A 17,883-nucleotide genomic window follows, 5' to 3' on the forward strand; every position below is an offset into this window, starting at 1 on the left:
ATGTTGGTAGTGTCGTCTTACAGATGTTAAAGGTGCAGCATCTTCATGGCATTATATCTAGCTGTGCTTCAGAAGGGGGCAAAATTTGGAGTGAGTGGCATATTTGGTGAAAGTACTGTTATTCTTGGACAAAAAATAAGCAGAATTTGGAAATGAGACTTATATTCCTGTGCTTTTCAGAAATTATTTTCCTCAATTCCATAAGCTTTCCTGACTATGTTAAGGCCATAAAAGAAATGCATATAACAATTCTCTTTTCTCGTTAAATTCTATGAAAGGGAAAGGAATTCCCCATTTTGCCACTCTCAGGGACAACTGTGGATCTAAACAGGTCTAAACAGAAAGGCAGACAAAGTGCCCTAGAACCAAATTTACCATCTTCAGGAATCATAGTAGGGTTTATCGGGTGCAATTGTAAAATGATCAATATTTTCATAGTGAAACATGTTTTTACTCAGCCAGTTCAATCACTGAAAAAAAGTTTCTCTATTCCTTTTATTCAAACTTGTGAACTTCTTTGTAAAATAATCTAAGAGATCACTAGTGAGATTTAAGGCTGCTGAGAAGGCAGCACCGGCTTAAGATGGTGAATAAAAACTAACATTTTGAGGAATCGGAGGGGAACAGGGTTTTGATGTTGTCATTAAATTGTAGCATTCACCGAGGGCTGACAGCTGAAGCAAAACTTCTTTTGCACTGCTCAACAGGCATTTATCATCTTTGCCCACAGAGTAAGAAGTAAACCGGCATTATTGGCTCCTTGACCAGCACTTGCTCAGATTCCTTCTAGTTATTTTAGAATGAATGGTTAATCTTTGGCTACATGAGAACTGAAATTTTCCAAACAAATATTTTGGCTGTCTTCTCAGTGATAAAGACCTGTCTCAAATTTCTAGAAGAGAAGTCATGGAAAATATTGAAGAAGGGCCTAACAAAGTCTGTTAATGCAAAGAAAACGTGCACCGAGAGTAATCAGCACATTTCTAATATGCTGCTGTCTGAGGACAAAAAAATCTTATCCAAAGAGATGATGAAGTTTTCATACGTATTACCTTGAAAGAAAAATTAGGTGTTGAACTCTTAAGTGTCTGAAATGTATAAACTGGCATGAGATTCTGTAGGAAACGGAGGATGTAATTACTCAAATGCTGGTAATTTGTAATGTAGATGCTTAAAGTAGAATGGCAAAAGCACTGAATTTATCTGAACTGCTTTCATCAGTTGTGAATTTAGCTTCTGCTGTGAAAGGTAAATTTGGTCATTTTCATTCTACAATACTTGTCTTTTAATAGAAAAATATTCTACTAAGTTCTCAATAGGTGGTTAGCGTGTCTAGATATAGGCCAGGCTGTTGCTTCAAACCCAAGCCTGACTGGTAATGATAGAATCAGAGAATCATTAAGGTTGGAAAAAGACTTCTAATGTCATTGTGCCCAGCCAACACCACCATGCCTACAAAGCCATGTCCTTAAGTGCCATATCTACGTGTTTTCTGAATGCCTCCAGGGATGGTGATGCAATTCGTTTACCCCTGTGATGACAGAATCTAATTTTAGGTTGGTGCCCAGAAGTAATAAGGCCTGCGAACAAAAACTAGCGTTAACTGATAAATCCTTCTTGAAAGTTTCACTTCTAAAGACAACTTCCTGAATTGTTTTAAAGCGTGCTAATAGGAAACAGGAGGAAGTTATTCTTCCTGCATTCATTCTAAAGATTGCAAAGGTACACAGTCTGAGTACTACAGAGAAAATAAACTGAAAATTCCTCTGTTCCTTTTGAAAAAGGGACTTCCAATAAAAAAAATAAAACAATTATTTAAACTGAAGAAAAAAGCCCTTCTTTACAAATGCATTGTTAATCTACAAAAGACGTGTCCACAAAGTACTATTGAAGTCAAACAGCATTTAGAATTATGATTTAGAATATTTTTAGTTATGTTACTGTTTTTGTGTTGAAGCGATCTAAACCTTTAAGGTAGAGGGTATAAGCTAACCATAAAGTGATGGGGATAAAGAATAATAGGACATTCTTTGGGGATGTTGGGAAAGTAACATCCCTTGCACTTCATCCTGAAATAACTGGTACTGGCAACTTTCAGTGGCAGTTTATTTGACTAAATGGGACAGCAGTCTGATTCATTTGTGCCAGAAAGGAGTATTAACATTGACTTAAACTACTAGGATGAAAAGTACCATTCTTTTTATTATTGTTAATTTTTTAAGAAAAACTCTATTTTTTTATCTTTATTTACTTCTTTCAATATGTTGTATGAGGAAAGCAGGCAATTTTTTTATTTTTGGGTATGGGTTCTTATTGCTAATTCATATATTGAATTTCTAATCCTCACTTATGACATTATCACTTATACAAGAACAAGCAGTATCAGAAGAGTGTGAGGCGTCCAAAACCATTTCTGCTGACTTTTATTAGAATTCTTTTTTGTTTGAGTGGCAGTAGATAACTGGTAAGTATAGAGTCTTTAAGACCTCACTCTTTCCTTGGAAGATCTGTGACCTGCTGAAAACTTTGTCATCTACAGAGTCAAGCACAAGAGACAGGCTGGAGGTGCTGCCGTTTTGGAAAACGGTAGCTGTGGAGCTATTGGCAGGAGATGCAACCGTCATCCCTGTATCCACCATGGGACAACAAAGAAGGAGGTAGAAGATGGGTATGAGCCCTGTTTTTCTTCTGGTTGTCCTCAGATCAAAAGACTTCTAGGAGAATTAGTGAGCAGTGCTGCAAGAGAAAGCAGAGGTGGGAGCTCGGTGTAAGTGACTTACTCCTGTAAGTCATCCGGCTATTTCTGTAGCATTTGGAACGAGAGGGTACTTTCCCAGTGCTGTTTGAAAGGAGTATATTTTATCCAAGACTGTCCATTCTCTAGTTCTGGGCTTTGTGGGGAGCAATGGCCAACAGATGAAAGGAGGTGGGTGTTGGACAAGTGCTCTCTGCTCAAACAACACCATCAGTTGCGGTTCTTCTCAACGTAGCCAGTTCTTCGTGCAGCGGGTTGGTCTGTAGCCATTGAAAGATCAAATTTAAGAAGTAGCTATACTTCTGGAGGCTGCAAAAACCTGAAATTTGTGTGTGTATAGCTTCACATAACGCGTACCCACACATACACATGTAACTATGTATATAATTTTTAATCAGACTCAGTCTTTGTTGATAGTAACTTGCTATAAACAGCTGTTGGCACAAAGCCATTTTCAGTCATCCTGTAAAAAGCAAATAGCCTGTTTTCATATGACAGCTCTATGCAACAAGAACCTTAGAAACTGTTGGTAGTGTGTACAGCTGTTTTGTAAAGACAGTAATTTAAAAATATATATTTCTTGAAGCGTTAGCTACCTCACTTGTGTATTGAAAGCACTTTAAACATTTAGCATGGCTGTTACCTTGTATTGCTGCTTCTGTGCCAAGCAGTCAGTCGTTAAAATATACGTTCTAAATTAGTCACACACTCAGCAATTCGATTTTTTTTTTTACCTTTGAACAGAGAATATAGAATCCAAGCTGTTCTCAATCTGACACGCATTACAGGAAAATTAAAGGTTTTGTTCTAATTAAATATTTAAATTTAAGAAATAATAATGAAATCAGTAAAGGCTGTGGTCAATGACAGTCTTAATTCAGTGAATGTAAAGTCAGACCCTAAGAAAGGGTCTGAATTGTTTGTCAATCATTAGCGATTCTGCCACTTTCTCCAGCCAAGGTCAAATAGGTGTTTCCAGCTTTTATCAGCTGCTATCCAGACATTGCTTTGTTCTGCAAACAGGTTGTGCAAGAGGGGGGTTGCAATGGGGCGGCTGATGCCATCAGAGACAAGGGATGAGACCATGCAGGTAAGACATCAGAAAAAAGCAATGACTGGAGAAGAAGCAGTGCCAAAGTTCTTAATGTAGATGAGCACTAAGCAATACTGGCATTATTAGGCACCACTTCTTGTGGAGCATCTGTGCTGCTAGACCTGTACTTATCTGGGCCTGGCCTGACCCGATTCTCCACATCAGCTGGGTTTCCTGCACTTCACCCTCAGTGTCTTTTCTCCCTGCCCTGTAGGGAGGGGAGGCAGGAGGGCTTCTGCTCTTCCTGCTCAGCTCATTCTGCTCTTTTCCCAAGAACATGCACATGTGGAGTCATTGGAAAATGTCACAAACAACTGAAATCTGCAATGCCTGCCTGGATTTATGTATGGCTTTCTCCTGAACAGGGAAGATGGAACTCTTAACTACTGAACGCTAGTATAAAGATTGGTCTTGCTTCTTTGTATTATTTTGGCCAGCTGATCCATTTGACCTTGCCTCTCTTTTGTCAGGAGTTTTGCCTCATTCTATTTCACGCCCTTTGTGTTTCCAGAGAATTTCTCTGCCACAGAGAGACTGCCTCAGCCCCTGGCGCAACACAACTGCTGTAGTCAGTAGAGCAGAGGCATACAGACTTTAGCAAACGTTTGTGCTTGCCACCTCACACCTCTAAAATCACTCCCAAATGCACCAAAGAAGATGTTGGCTACATCTTTTCTTTCCTGCAGTCTGGGAAAGAAGACATTCAGAGATGTACAACTAAACCCTAGCAGGGAGACTCCTTTCCCACTCACATAATTCACTCAAGGGACACCATTTAGATACTCGTGGGGAAGAGGAGGTCTTACACAACGAAAAGAATCCTCTGGTTCTCTCCCAAATGCTATAAAATGGAAGTAGTGACTTGAGAAGGACAGTGACTAAAAGCCCAACCTGGATATTGTGACCTGAGATGCTCTAAAGGATTATTTCACCTCAGTATAATCGAAGATCATTCTCTTCTGTTCTGTTATCTCCTTGTTGGTGACACTGCTCTTTCTTTTTTCTTTTGCAATGAGCTCAGTGGTTTCCCTTCACAGAAATGTTTATGGCCAGGATCATCATCTTGCCTGTTTACACTATTCTCCTGTGACAGCTGATGACCAGGGTGGACTTGTGCAAACTGTATCTGTGCTTCATGCGTAAGGATGTAAAATAAGGTCCTGCCTTTTCCTGTCCTGTGGATGTGTTTGCCTCATCGTTCTTAAGGTGACCGTGCTTAGCTTTGTGCACACACCTAACTTCAAGGATTTTGGTTTGGTTTGTTTTTTCCAAAATGAAAAAAAGGGGTAGAATTCCCTCATCTGACTGATATTTCCTGACAACATTCACTCTCTGTTCCTTTATGATGGCAAATGTGCCAACTGCATTAAACCTTTTTAATGCTAGAGGGAGCTCTTGGCTTGAGCAGTCAGAGCAAAATATAACTTGGACAATTCTGGAGGAAACACAGATGGGAAGTAAAGTGGCATTGATGACTATAATGCACCTTTTTCCATCACAGGCAAAGCTAGAAGGGCTGAATTTATCTGCTTAGTAAATTACACATGGCTTTCAGAGACATTCAGGTAATGAAATGCTGTAGGTGTGATTTCTTCTGTATCTGAGCCCCTTTCTATCATGGCTGGATTTATCTTCACAGCTTTCTCTGAGGAAATATCCCCTGTTAATACATGGAGGACTCTAACCCAGGGGGTGTTCGTGGTAGTGCTGCTTTCAGACTATACCTGCCAGAATGACTTCAGTCAGACATCAATCTTTTGCACAGGTGGGAAAGCACCATGTAAATGTTCCTGAGAAGTCCCATGCGCTGCATTTTTTGTGCTCAGCCAGTTCCCTGATGCACAAACACAAAGGCAGGCCTGTCACAACACCTTCTCACCCATCCCAGCAAGACTTTGGTCAGGGGAGACCGCTGGGTGGGCAAAACAGAGATGTGCTGCTTGGGCCTCTCTGTGTTGTGCCCTCTCCCCACCTCTGGCTCATCCAGCAGCAGTCGTGGAGCTGGAGAGAGGCCATGGGGCCAGGCTCTGAGCACCCACTGTGTCAGGGCAAGGAGAAGCTGGCAGCAGGCAGTTCATGCGTTCCCATGAGATGCTATTCAGCAAACACCTGTTCAGCGGGTTTGAGGCAATGAAAGGCAAATACATTCTGGACCTGCTAAGGTCTTCTCTGAGACTATGAAGGCTGCACTAGCCTGGTGGACCTGTGACATTCCAGAAGCACCTCAAGATGAACAACCACCAGTGGGCTGTAAAGGGGGCTGTTTCTCACTGGCCAGAGGTGAGGAACAGCTCACCAGGGGTCTGCAGAGAGCGTTAGCCAGGACAGAAGGCTGGGAAAGGCGGCTGGCAGGATTTGTACCCTGGAGATGCCCTACTATGGGAAGGAAGGGTAAGAAAGAGTGTAAGCAGCATGACTGAGTATTGCTGTGTGCAGGGCTGGATGATCGGAGAAAGTGCATGCACATACAAACAGATTGTAGATGTACACAAACTCACTGTATCTGCACATGCACAAAGAAGTATTCCAAGCGGAATTTTCCAAAGCATCCAGGAGGCTTGAAAGCACAAGGTAACATCTCGAAACATTGGCTGACTTGAAGGGGGGCTACAAGAGAGATGGGGAGGGACTGTTTACAAAGGCTTGTAGTGATAGGACAAGGGGCAATGGGTATAAACTGGAGAGGGGCAGATTTAGTACACAAAGGGGAATTTCTTTACCATGAGAGTGGTGAGGCACTGGCCCAGATTGCCCAGGGAAGCTGTGGCTGCCCCATCCCTGGAGGTGTTGAAGGCCAAGTTGGATGGAGCAGTCTGGTCTGGTGGGAAGTGTCCCTGTCCATGGCAGGGGAGTTGGAGCTGGATGGGCTTTGAGGTCCCTTGCAACCCAAACTATTCCATTATTCGATGACTCTTTTGCTGTCTCCGTGTCTTTCTGCTCTAGGGATCAGTCACTGAAGCAGCTGAGAGCAGATTAGCCACCAGAAGTTGGACTCTTTGGAAGCTCAGACAGAGCCACACTTGAAATGGGCTAGCTTAAATATCTTTGTTAAAATAACTTTGTATAATTGGGGCAAATATAATTTACTCTACAGCCACTTAATCGCTCAGATTTCTTGATGTGTGGACTTTCATCCTAGTGAGCACAGCCTGCATCCTGTTTAATTGTATTTCAACAAATGCTTATTCTTTTAGAAATAGTGAGGTTACTGACGGTGTCAGAGCAACAGTAAGTGGACAGTCATATCCTTTCAGTGCCTGAGGCAAAGCAAATTTAACTGTTGGCGTTGATTTTTGGCTCTGTGTTTGTGCAGGGTCAGATGTGGCCAGGAGAGAGCAGTGATGCACAGGCGCTCACTCTAGAAAGGGCTGCTGGTGGCTTGCTTGAAGGCAAGCTTCTAGTAGCCATCTTTCACATACAGCTGAACTGTTCTTCTTTTAACTCAGTTTATTCTAAATGCGAAGTGTTTAGTCTCTATACCTGCCCATTGCCGGGGAGGGGGGTGGAATTAAATGATCTTTAAAGTCCCTTCCAACCCAAACCATTCTATGATTCTACATTAGATGTGATGCAGAATAATCACTCAAAGGCAAGTCACGGTAGGGAGATTTCAGTGGAATATTACAGCCAGAAACATGCTCTCCTACTGGAATACATGGAGTTCAGGAAGCTATGCAAAGGGGCTCTTACGAAGGGCTGAAGGTGGAAAGGCATTACAGCACGTTGATTTCATAGATGGCCTGGTCTTAAGTATCACAGAATCACCAGGTTGGAAAGGGCCCCCAGGATCATCGAGTCCAACCATTCCCATCAATCACTAAACCATGCCCCTCAGCGCCTCATCCACCCATCCCTTAAACCCCTCCAGGGAAGGTGACTCAACCACCTCCCTGGGTAGCCTGTTCCAGTGCCCAATGACCCTTTCCGTGAAATTTTTTTTCCTAACGTCCAGCCTAAACCTCCCCTGGTGAAGCTTGAGGCCATTGCCTCTTGTCCTGTCCCCTGTCACTTGGGAGAACAAGAAGTACTACAGTTTTCCCAAGATCTGATGATTACTGTGATTGATAGCTCAGTCTAGTTTGAGGAATGGAAGATACTTGGAAACACATGGCTGGAGAGGACTGAAGTTTTTCTGCACAGTATCTTCTAACGCAATTACACGAAGCTAGATTGCCTGGACTTTACCCTCAAAGTACTCATTAAGTACCAGAAGATGTTGTTGCTTGCTCTCTTATAGTGACATCGTAGAGAATCCTCTGGCCAGAGCAGTCATGCTCCTTTATCACCTAAGTGGTTCATCTCCATGAACACAAATGGTGTGATTTTTATTTTGCTGGATTTCTCTCAGCCTTTTTTTCTTCTTTTTATTTGTGTCCTAACAATAGCAGTTGAAATTAAAAAGGCTGAGGCTGTTATAGCACAAGTGATTCAGGGTTTACAAAATGGTTGGTTATGTTTTTGGATGGACTCTGAACATGAGTAAAACAAGGAAATAAAGAGGAATTTAACTCTTAGGGCAGTATTTATATTGGATGTGCAAGCTATGGGGCAAGTATACCTGCAGGTGATGTTTATGCCCTTGCTTCTTACACAGGAGAGAAAAAAAGCCTCAAGGTTGCTTTAACATGTATCTGACTGCAGCTGCACCTGAATGGCTCAACATCAGCCCCAGATCTCAGGAATGCTGCAGCAACAAAATCTTGCTTCTTTCCACCCTCCGCTACTTGCTAATTAAATTAGCATTAAGATGAAGAGTCACTGCAGAGGCAGACACAGGTCTGGCTGTAACTTCTGTTCTGAGGAGAAAACAAGCAAAGTTCTAGCAGGAATGACTAGCAATAGCCAGTTGTTGGAGACATTTCTTATAGTTAGCACATTACATTTGTGAAAGCTCTAGCATCTCAGACGTCTAGATGGGATCAGTTTCAGATCTCTCTATCCAAACCTTTCCAGGGAAGCTGAGGCTGGAAGTCATTGCTGTACAGCATCTGTTCACTCATCTCCCTCCAGGTTCAATATTCTCTTCCTACAGTATTTGCTGCCCAGCAAGGAGCTCACATAGGCTGTATCTTTATTGCAGGCAAGCAGAGCCTTGCGAAAGATCCATGAACCGGCCTAGGTGGTGGGTGCAGGATGGCTGTTGGCACAGTGCCACGGGAAGGTGAGTTAAGTGCTGCACAGCGCTGAGGTACCAGTATTACTCGCAGTCCTCGAGCTGGCAGGACTGGTGTTGGCTATGGGATCTCTGCACTGAGCTGCCTCTCGCATTGCAGATATTCCTTGTTTGCTGTGTTAATGATTTCACAGGGAAAGTGAGCAGTGTCCTGAGACCAGAATAAGGTCAGTGCCAGGAATGGGAAGCTGGAGAAGCCATGGACTGCACCAAATCAGTCCACAAATGTCAAAAAACTGGGGTGGGGCAAGGACAAAGAGAAAGATGGGCCTGGAGCAAAGGCAGGCAGGGAGGGAGAGTTCATGGGCAGGGAGAGCAGAGCAAAGACATGTCAGGAAATGACAGCACCAAATATTCAGCTGCAACCCTTAAGGCTGCCTATACCCCCGTAACACGGGGCGACTGGACACGGAGCCCTGGTGATCCCAGTCCTTGGTTTGTTTTGATACAGAAGCCACATCAAACTGGTCAAGAGATGAGTTCATAAACAACTTAATTTCTCATCCCCTATCAGTGTAGAGTTTAAGTGTTCTCAAATGCATCCTTAACGGCCCTCCTGCTTTTAAATCTTTCAAAATAGGGCTGTGCAGACAGGCAAAATTGTCACACAATTGCTGCTGTCCAACCTGTTCTTGTGAGGCCTTGATCTACCTGGCTGCTAAGCAGGTGAGTATTTCTCCCCTTTATCACTCTTATTGACCAGGAGAATGGCCAGCAAGAATGAAGGGCAGGGGGTAGGTGCAGCAAATGCCAGCTGACAGCATTAGCGGGAAAGGGTCTCCTCCCTTCTACCATAAGATCATTTCGCTTCAGCCTGCCACGCAGAAGCTGCTCACTGAATATTTCTTAATGCTCCTCTTTCTCATGCCAAATCTCTTTGACTGCCTTAGCCATCCCTCCTCTCCCATTCTGTAATTGCTTTTTCTGTGTTATCTTCTAAGCCATAAACCAACGCATTTTTTCTCAATTTGCACCTCTCTATTCATTTCCCCTTGCTTTCGATGTCAACGGGATCTTGGTTCTCCCTTCTGAGTCGTTATTTTGGCTTTGTTCAAATATTGTCTTTGTCTGCAACAAAGCTGGCTGTGTTATCTGCTAGTGACCAAGGAAGGGTGACATTTAAAGATGCTCATGAAGCAAACTCCACGCCAACCACAGGCCAAACCACGTGCTCCTAGTAACCCCATTGCTTTATGTATCAGTGTATCAACTCTGCCATGTAGAATGCGCAATCCATAGGCAAAGGCAGTTCCTCTGTGTATGTTTAATGATTATTCTTCTAAAAGAGAATATGAACTGTGATTGACATGAAGAATGAAATGCTGAAAAGTAAGACTGATTTTCTGTTTCAGGAGTGCGATCCTCCAGGCATTTCAAAAGAGGGAGAAGGAATACCGCGGAGCTGAGAACACCGGAGTAAGACTCTGGAGAAAGAACTGTATCCATTTCCCAGTTCTGCCAAGAATGACCTCAGGTATTGTTATTTAATTTCCCTGCGACTTAGCTCTCTGTGTAAAGGTGATTGCTCTCTCTTTGACTCACAAGGCTGTTCTGAGGTGTTTTGATCTTATAGAGATGAGTTGGAGGAGCACCTATGAAAAGTTTCTTTTGTTAGAAGAGATGCAGTTACTGGTGAAATGTTGAAAGGAAAAGGCCAAAATAATGAAAATTTCAGAACTACCAAGCCCTCAGGAAACAAGGGTGAAATTTTCTGTGGAGTCTTTCTTCAAACCTGAGTTGTGATTTTAGCAGTGAGGAGTTTCCACTTAGCTTTCTTCCTCTGCTTGTGGTAAACCTTTAGGACACCAGGACATTCACCTAAGTGGAGAGGGCTGGGTGGATGCCTCTACAGAGAAGTTCATCATTCCCTACCTCAGCTGAACAAAAAAGGCAGCACTGACATTAGAATCATAGAATAGTTTGGGTTGGAAGGGACCTTAAAGATCATCTAGTTTCAACCCCCCTGCCATGGGCAGGGACACCTCCCACCAGACCAGGCTGCCCAAGGCCCCATCCAGCCTGGCCTTGAACACCTCCAGGGATGGGGCAGCCACAGCTTCCCCGGGCAACCTGGGCCAGTGCCTCACCACCCTCATTGTGAAGAAATTCCTCCTTATATCTAGTCTAAATCTGCCCCTCTCTAGTTTATACCCATTATCCCTCATCCTATCACTATAAGCCTTTGCGACCAGTCTCTCCCCAGCTTTCTTGTAGCCCCTTCAGGTACTGGAAGGTCGCTGTAAGGTCTCCTTGGAGCCTTCTCCAGGCTGAACAACCCCAACTCTCAGCCTGTCCTGGTATGATAGGTGGGGCACCTGGGGCTGCTGACATGCGCACGTACAGACGCGGCTTTGTCTCAGCCACTCCTGGGCCAGTTGCACTGTACAACAGTCCATTAGGGGTGCATCATTTGAAGCACATAGAATAGCACAGTCTCCAGGGCTTGGCTTCGGTAAGAGACCTGCATAAACTTGAAGGAAGTATTTCCTTTTCTTGTTATTTACTTTCTTCACTGGATAAAATTAGTCTAGCGGTTCTCAACTTTGTATCCACAACACCTTGCACACTGTAGTTGAAAAAGGCCGTTTTTTTCATTATTTATATATGCACATTTATATATAACAGCTCACTGCTTGAATGCTGCCTTTTTCAGAGACCTCGTGAGAGCTCTCATCCGCATTTCACTGTTTAAGTGACCAGCGTGTGTCTGACCCCATAATATTCCAAACAGCCTCAGCAGCTGGCCCCTCACAACTGGTGTTTGAAGGTGGGGACTGTGTGGGAGCTCTCAAAAGAATTTTAGCGGCATGTTCCCGAAAGTGGCTCTCAAGGATCTAGAGACACAGATTCACCCTGGCTTTTGCTTTAGTCCATCCCTCCATCACGAGTTAAGTGCCCGTAGCCAGAAAGTAGGGGTTATTGGTGGGGGGAGTGTGGGAGCCCTCAAAACAGTTTTAGCTGCATGTTCCCGAGAGTGGCTCTCAAGGATCTAGAGATGTAGGTTCATGCTGTCTTTCACTGACTTTTCTAGGTGGAAGCGTGGATCTGCTGGAGGGTAGGGAGGCTCTGCAAAGGGATCTGAACAGACTGGAGCGCTGGGCTAAGTCCAATGGGATGAGGTTTAACAAGGCCAAATGCCAGGTCCTGCACTTGGGGCACAACAACCCTGTGCAGCTACAGACTAGGAGAAGTCTGGCTGGAAAGCTGCCTGGAGAAGGACTTGGGGGTGTTGGTTGACAATGACTGAACATGAGCCAGCAGTGGCCCAGGTGGCCAAGAAGGCCAATGGCATCAGAAATGGTGTGACCAGCAGGTCCAGGGAGGTTATTCTCCCTCTGTACTCGGCACTGGTGAGACCGCTCCTTGAATCCTGTGTTCAGTTCTGGGCCCCTCACCACAAGAAGGATGTTGAGGCTCTGGAGCGAGTCCAGAGAAAAGCAACCAAGCTGGTGAGGGGGCTGGAGAACAGAGAGCTGGGGTTGTTTAGCCTGGAGGAGGCTGAGGGCCGGAGGGGGGCTGAGGCTCTCTACAACTGTCTTCAACTACCTGAAAGGAGGTTGTGGAGAGGAGGGTGCTGGCCTCTTCTCCCAAGTGACAGGGGACAGGACAAGAGGGAATGGCCTCAAGCTCCGCCAGGGGAGGTTCAGGCTGGACATCAGGAAAAAATATTTCACGGAAAGGGTCGTTGGTCAGTGGAACAGGCTGCCCAGGGAGGTGGTTGAGTCACCTTCCCTGGAGGTGTTTAAGGCACGGGTGGACGAGGTGCTGAGGGACATGGTTTAGTGATTGATGGGAATGGATGGACTCGATGATCCTGGGGGCCCTTTCCAACCTGGTGATTCTATGATTCAGTCCATCTCTCCATCACGAGCGAAGCTCCCGTAGCCAGAAGGAAGGAGACACCTGCCCGTGCTGGGTCCCTTCTCCGGGGGCGCGGGGAGGGGAGGCTGCTCTGCTCCTGCTCTTTGCAGACTCCTATCACCGATCACTGCCCCCCCCCCCCCCGCCCCGCATCCCGCGGCCACCGGGTGAAGGACAGCGGCAGCCCCGCGTTTGGCTGCGGGACCTTAATCCGCGCTGTCCCCCCTCATTAGGGCCGCTCATCCCGCCGCGTGCAGCCGGGCAGGGTCAGGGGTGACTGGGGAGGGGTCGGTCGGGGCTGCGGGTCCCCGGGGGCGCTGGGCGATCCGCTCCCCGGAGCCCATCGCGGCCGCCCCGGGCGGGCGGGGAGGCGGCCGGGGGGGTTTGTTTAGAAGCATCAGCTGCCCCTCCCCCGGCCCCATTAGAGGCCCTTGTTAAACCCACACAGACAAAGAGCAAAGATGCCCTCGTTAATGGAGAGTCTCCGATAATTACTCTGCTCCGCCGCTTCTTTTGCGGCCTGAATGGCCTTTGAATAATGTTTCTCTTGCCGCGGCCGCGGACAATACCCTCGCAGAGCGCTCTAAGCGGTGCCAATCCCATTAGCGCAAGAATAGCCGGGCTGCAGCACGGGGCCGGGGGGAGCGGGGCTGGGCTGCCCCGCACAGCCCCCCTCCTGCTCCCCTCCTGCCCCCCGGCACAGCCCCCCTCCTGTCCCTCGGCACAGCCCCCCTCCTGCCCCCCAGCACAGCTCCCTTCCTGCCCCACTGCACGAGGGGAGCGAGTCCCTGAAATCAGAGTCAGGCTGTGCTTCTGCTTTACTGTGCAGTGGAAATGAGGTGACAGTCATAGAATGGTTTTGGTGGGAAGGGGCCTTGAAGATCATCCAGTCCCCCGCCCCTGCCATGGGCAGGGACACCTCCCATCAGACCAGGCTGCCCAAGATCCATCCAACCTGGCCTTGAACACCTCCCGGGATGGGGCAGCCACAGCCTCCCTGGGCAACCTGGGCCAGTGCCTCACCACTCTCAGAGTGAAGAAATTCCACCTTATGTCAGTCTAACTGTGCCCCTCTCCCGTTTATACCCATTGCCCCTCATCCTATCACTACAAGCCTTTGTAAACAGCCCCTCCCAGCTTTCCTGTAGCCCCTTCGAGTCCCTATAAAGTCTCCTCAGAGCCTTCTCCAGGCTGAACAACCCCAGCTCTCTCCCAGGTCATCCCTCCACCTCCAGATGCGCAAAAATGGCTCTACCACCGATTTAGGGACAGTTAATTTTGTGCTGCACAGTCCAAGCAGGAGTTAATTAATGTGTTCAGTAGGTAGCTACCAGCCAAACGTAGAGGAGTTGGAAAGAACTCTACCTGAGCCTTTACGTTTGATCTCCCCTTCTGCATGAGAAGTGAAAATAGTGTATAGCCAGGCTGGCTGTGGTGTTTAATTTAATCATCTGATGATATTTATTTTCACAAACATAAACTCAAGGAACATTTAGCGGAAAGGTTTCATCTTGTGCTGAATGTGCCAGTTAGCGGCCTTTCTGTGAGGTAATAGCTTCTATGTAGGGAGTCAGTAATTAAAATGTGTGAAATAAGGCTCCTTCATCAGAGGCAGTGGGGAAAGACAGTGGGTCTGACGCTCAGCTGGTGTGAAGTGGCAAGTCTGTCCATGGGCATTGCTCCTTCCACGTTTTGCCAACAAAGGATGTGCTTGAAGGGGTCTTGAGCATTTCCTGGTTTGAGAAAGATGCTTAGATTCTTATCAACAGCAGCCAAACTCAGGAATACATGGTACCAGAGTCTGGTCTTTGGAGGATCATTCTACGGTACTTACGGGAGATGTTCAGATCTTAAGAACAGCACTCAGTTCTGCAAGGAAAGCAGCTGAGTTAAGTTTCTGGTGTTACTGGTAGAGCCATTTTCTCCATGTTTTGCTGTTCACAGTCTAGACTTCCAGAAGAGTGATCAAAAAAGCTAAGAAAAAGATGATATTTGAAACATTCCAAGTAGAAGGAAGATTACTCCCTTGATGTCTTCATTGGTGGACACAGAGGGCACAGTTTGATTACTCATACAGTTAGCCACCAGATGGCTGGAAGTCAAGCTGTGTGGAAGATTCTGTTCAGTAGCCACCACTATGTCGTTAACCAGTATATCCTGCTTGAAACAGCTCATGATTTCATGTTGGAGGATGGTGATCTGCTTAAACAATGAAAACTGCAAAATCTGGAACTTGTATTCTTAAGTATATATGGTAATAACAACAAAAACCTTTCCAAGGTTCATGTTGCTTCAGAATTAGTGTGTGATATCCTCAAGCTTTGAAGGATAAGGTTGGTCCTTTATTCTTTTATACTGGCATACAGTCTATAAGAAAAGAACTCTCTACCAGACCAGAGGAAGAAAACGTAGTCACCTGTTCTCAGATTCGGTTGTTTTATGCCACTTGAACAGTTCCCTAGCAGCCAGTGTAAGAAAGGTGCATGCTAATTGCATTTTGCCTAGGAAATAAAGTGTTACTTATCCCAGTACCATTGCAAAAGGCTTCCAGCAGATAAGAATGGACATCAATATGCAGAGCTGGGAAAAGGGCTCTTAAGGGGCCGAGAAGAGCAAAATTAAGTATCATCCTCTTTTACTATGTGTTCCTTCCTTCTTGGGGGAAACACACCATTTCCTCAAGAGTCCTGCAGTGCTCAAGGCAATGCTGCAAGGAAGGAGGGGAGGGTTGGTAGTGGCTGGCCCCAGGGAAGAGTGTGGCACTGCTCGGAGCCCTGGCAGGAGGTGCTTTTCCCATCTCCTGCACAACAAAATGCTGAGCATTGCACAATGCCTGGATGTGTTTGGCAAACAGGGTCTCGAGGAGCCCCATGGGCTGTAGGAGAGAGAGTGGCTCAGGAATAGTGCCTGACTGCATGGAATGCTGCAGTCTTGACTTGAGTACTAGGACAACTGGGGTTGCTTTGATTTCATGGCACACGGCTACTGTCCTTCCACATTTATTGCTGCCAAGTGTCTCTGGGAGTCTGTTTTTGAGCAGAAAGGTGATTGTTCTTGAACAAGGCCTCTGTGCTGTCCTCCCATAAAAAGCAACATCGTCTATCCTCTTCTGCAGTGTGGAAGGTGGAAAGGTTCCACCTTTCCACAGGTGGAAAATGATATATGGGCCACTTTGCGGGAAACTACCAAGGGTATGAGTGTTTAACAGTTTTAAACACAGGCAATTTCTCTTCAATGGCGAGATCAGAACCAGGGGAGGGAGGGATTTTAACACTTCTCTTCGAGTGCAGCGCACTGTGCCCACCTGCTCTCCTCCTCTGACATTTCTGTCCCTACAAGTGATGGCTCAGCGTGCCCTGTGCCTCCAGTCTGGCTGTGCAGGGTGGAGAACGGATCCTGTAGTTCATAGTCAGCAGAAGCCAAGCTTTGAAGCATTGTCAGACCCAGGAGTCCTAGCAAGCCTCTTTCTTTCTTAGCAGCCCAAGAGATAAATGTCTCAGTACCATTTAAGAAAAGGCTGGATGGCAATAAATAACACAGCAAATGATGATCCTGCCTCCTCCTTTGAGGGATTGTAGCGCATACAGTTGAATTAGAATAAGAAGATCAATCTTTGACTGTTAACCAGTGAAGAACCCATTCATCTTTAGGAGCAGGACTTCAAATGTATGGTGCTCTAGTAATATATTTTTTGTAGAGGCCAAGATTAATTAATTTGCAGTCAGATAAACTGGTATTTTTTTTGTACCAAGGCTCTCATTCATCCTTTCTGTCACTGAAGTGAGATAACCCATATAAGCACAGCTTTGTTAATTATGCCAGTCACATTTTGCAGTATATACTAAATGGTTAGCGTGTGAGGAAGAGAAGAAAAACTACTGATGGAAGGTAACTTAACACCTGCCTTTTGTTCCGGAATGTGAGTCCTCTTTCTGAACTCCATTCAGCACCACACTTTTGTGCAGGCACTTTTCAGCGCTAACCTTGTCCCTGCTGCTCAGCGCAGCACCGTTGGCTCCCATGGGATGCGCAGTCTGTGGAACTGCACAGCGCCTGGGATTTTAAACGTGTATGTGCTCCTTCTTGGAACTGATCTGTGTGCACCGGACACCAAAATCCAGATTCATCCCTGATCATGGGTATCCCCACACATGGGTATTTCTCGCCAGGAGGTTATTTTTACAGGGAATGTATTTTTGGGTGGGGTGCCATGCTACATTCCGATGAAATACAGGATTCCTAATTGCCTTGTAACTACTTGTTTTCTTCGGGTATCAGGTTGTGCTGGAGATCTTTTTTGCTGCCCTGTGGTGGTATGAACTCAGCCACGCTGCTGCCTGCAGCCTGCACCTCAGTGTGCTTCCAGCTGGGAGTGTTACAAAGCCATTTAGCATTTGGCTTTGGTTCTGGCTGTTTGAAAGACAAGAGGAGGGCTTAGTTTAAGGTTCAAAGGGAGTTTGTTATTAAACATTGGTTTCCATCTCTCTTGAGGTCAAGTAGCAGCTCCCTGGGAATCTCAGCAGCTTTACCCATGGAGAGGTGCAGGTTTACCCATTATGTTTATACAGGAAAAGCTGCAGGGTTTCCCATTATTATTTTTAAGGGGAAGCGAGAAGCTCTGGGTCCTTGGAGTGATACAAGTGGTAGTTACTGTTACAAAAAGTGGAATATCTTTGATTTCTAGGCACTGGTGAGACCACTCCTTGAATCCTGTGTTCAGTTCTGGGCCCCTCACCACAAGAAGGATGTTGAGGCTCTGGAGAGAGTCCAGAGAAGAGCAACGAACTGTTGAAGGGGCTGGAGAGCAGGACTTATGAGGAACAGCTGAGAGAGCTGGGGTTGTTTAGCCTGGAGGAGGCTGAGGGGAGACCTCATTGCTCTCTACAACTACCAGAAAGGAGGTTGTGGAGAGGAGGGAGCTGGCCTCTTCTCCCAAGTGACAGGGGACAGGACAAGAGGGAATGGCCTCAAGCTCCGCCAGGGGAGGTTTAGGCTGGACAT

Source organism: Phaenicophaeus curvirostris, chromosome 7, assembly GCF_032191515.1.
Source record: "Phaenicophaeus curvirostris isolate KB17595 chromosome 7, BPBGC_Pcur_1.0, whole genome shotgun sequence".
NCBI classification, from domain to species: Eukaryota; Metazoa; Chordata; class Aves; order Cuculiformes; family Cuculidae; genus Phaenicophaeus; species Phaenicophaeus curvirostris.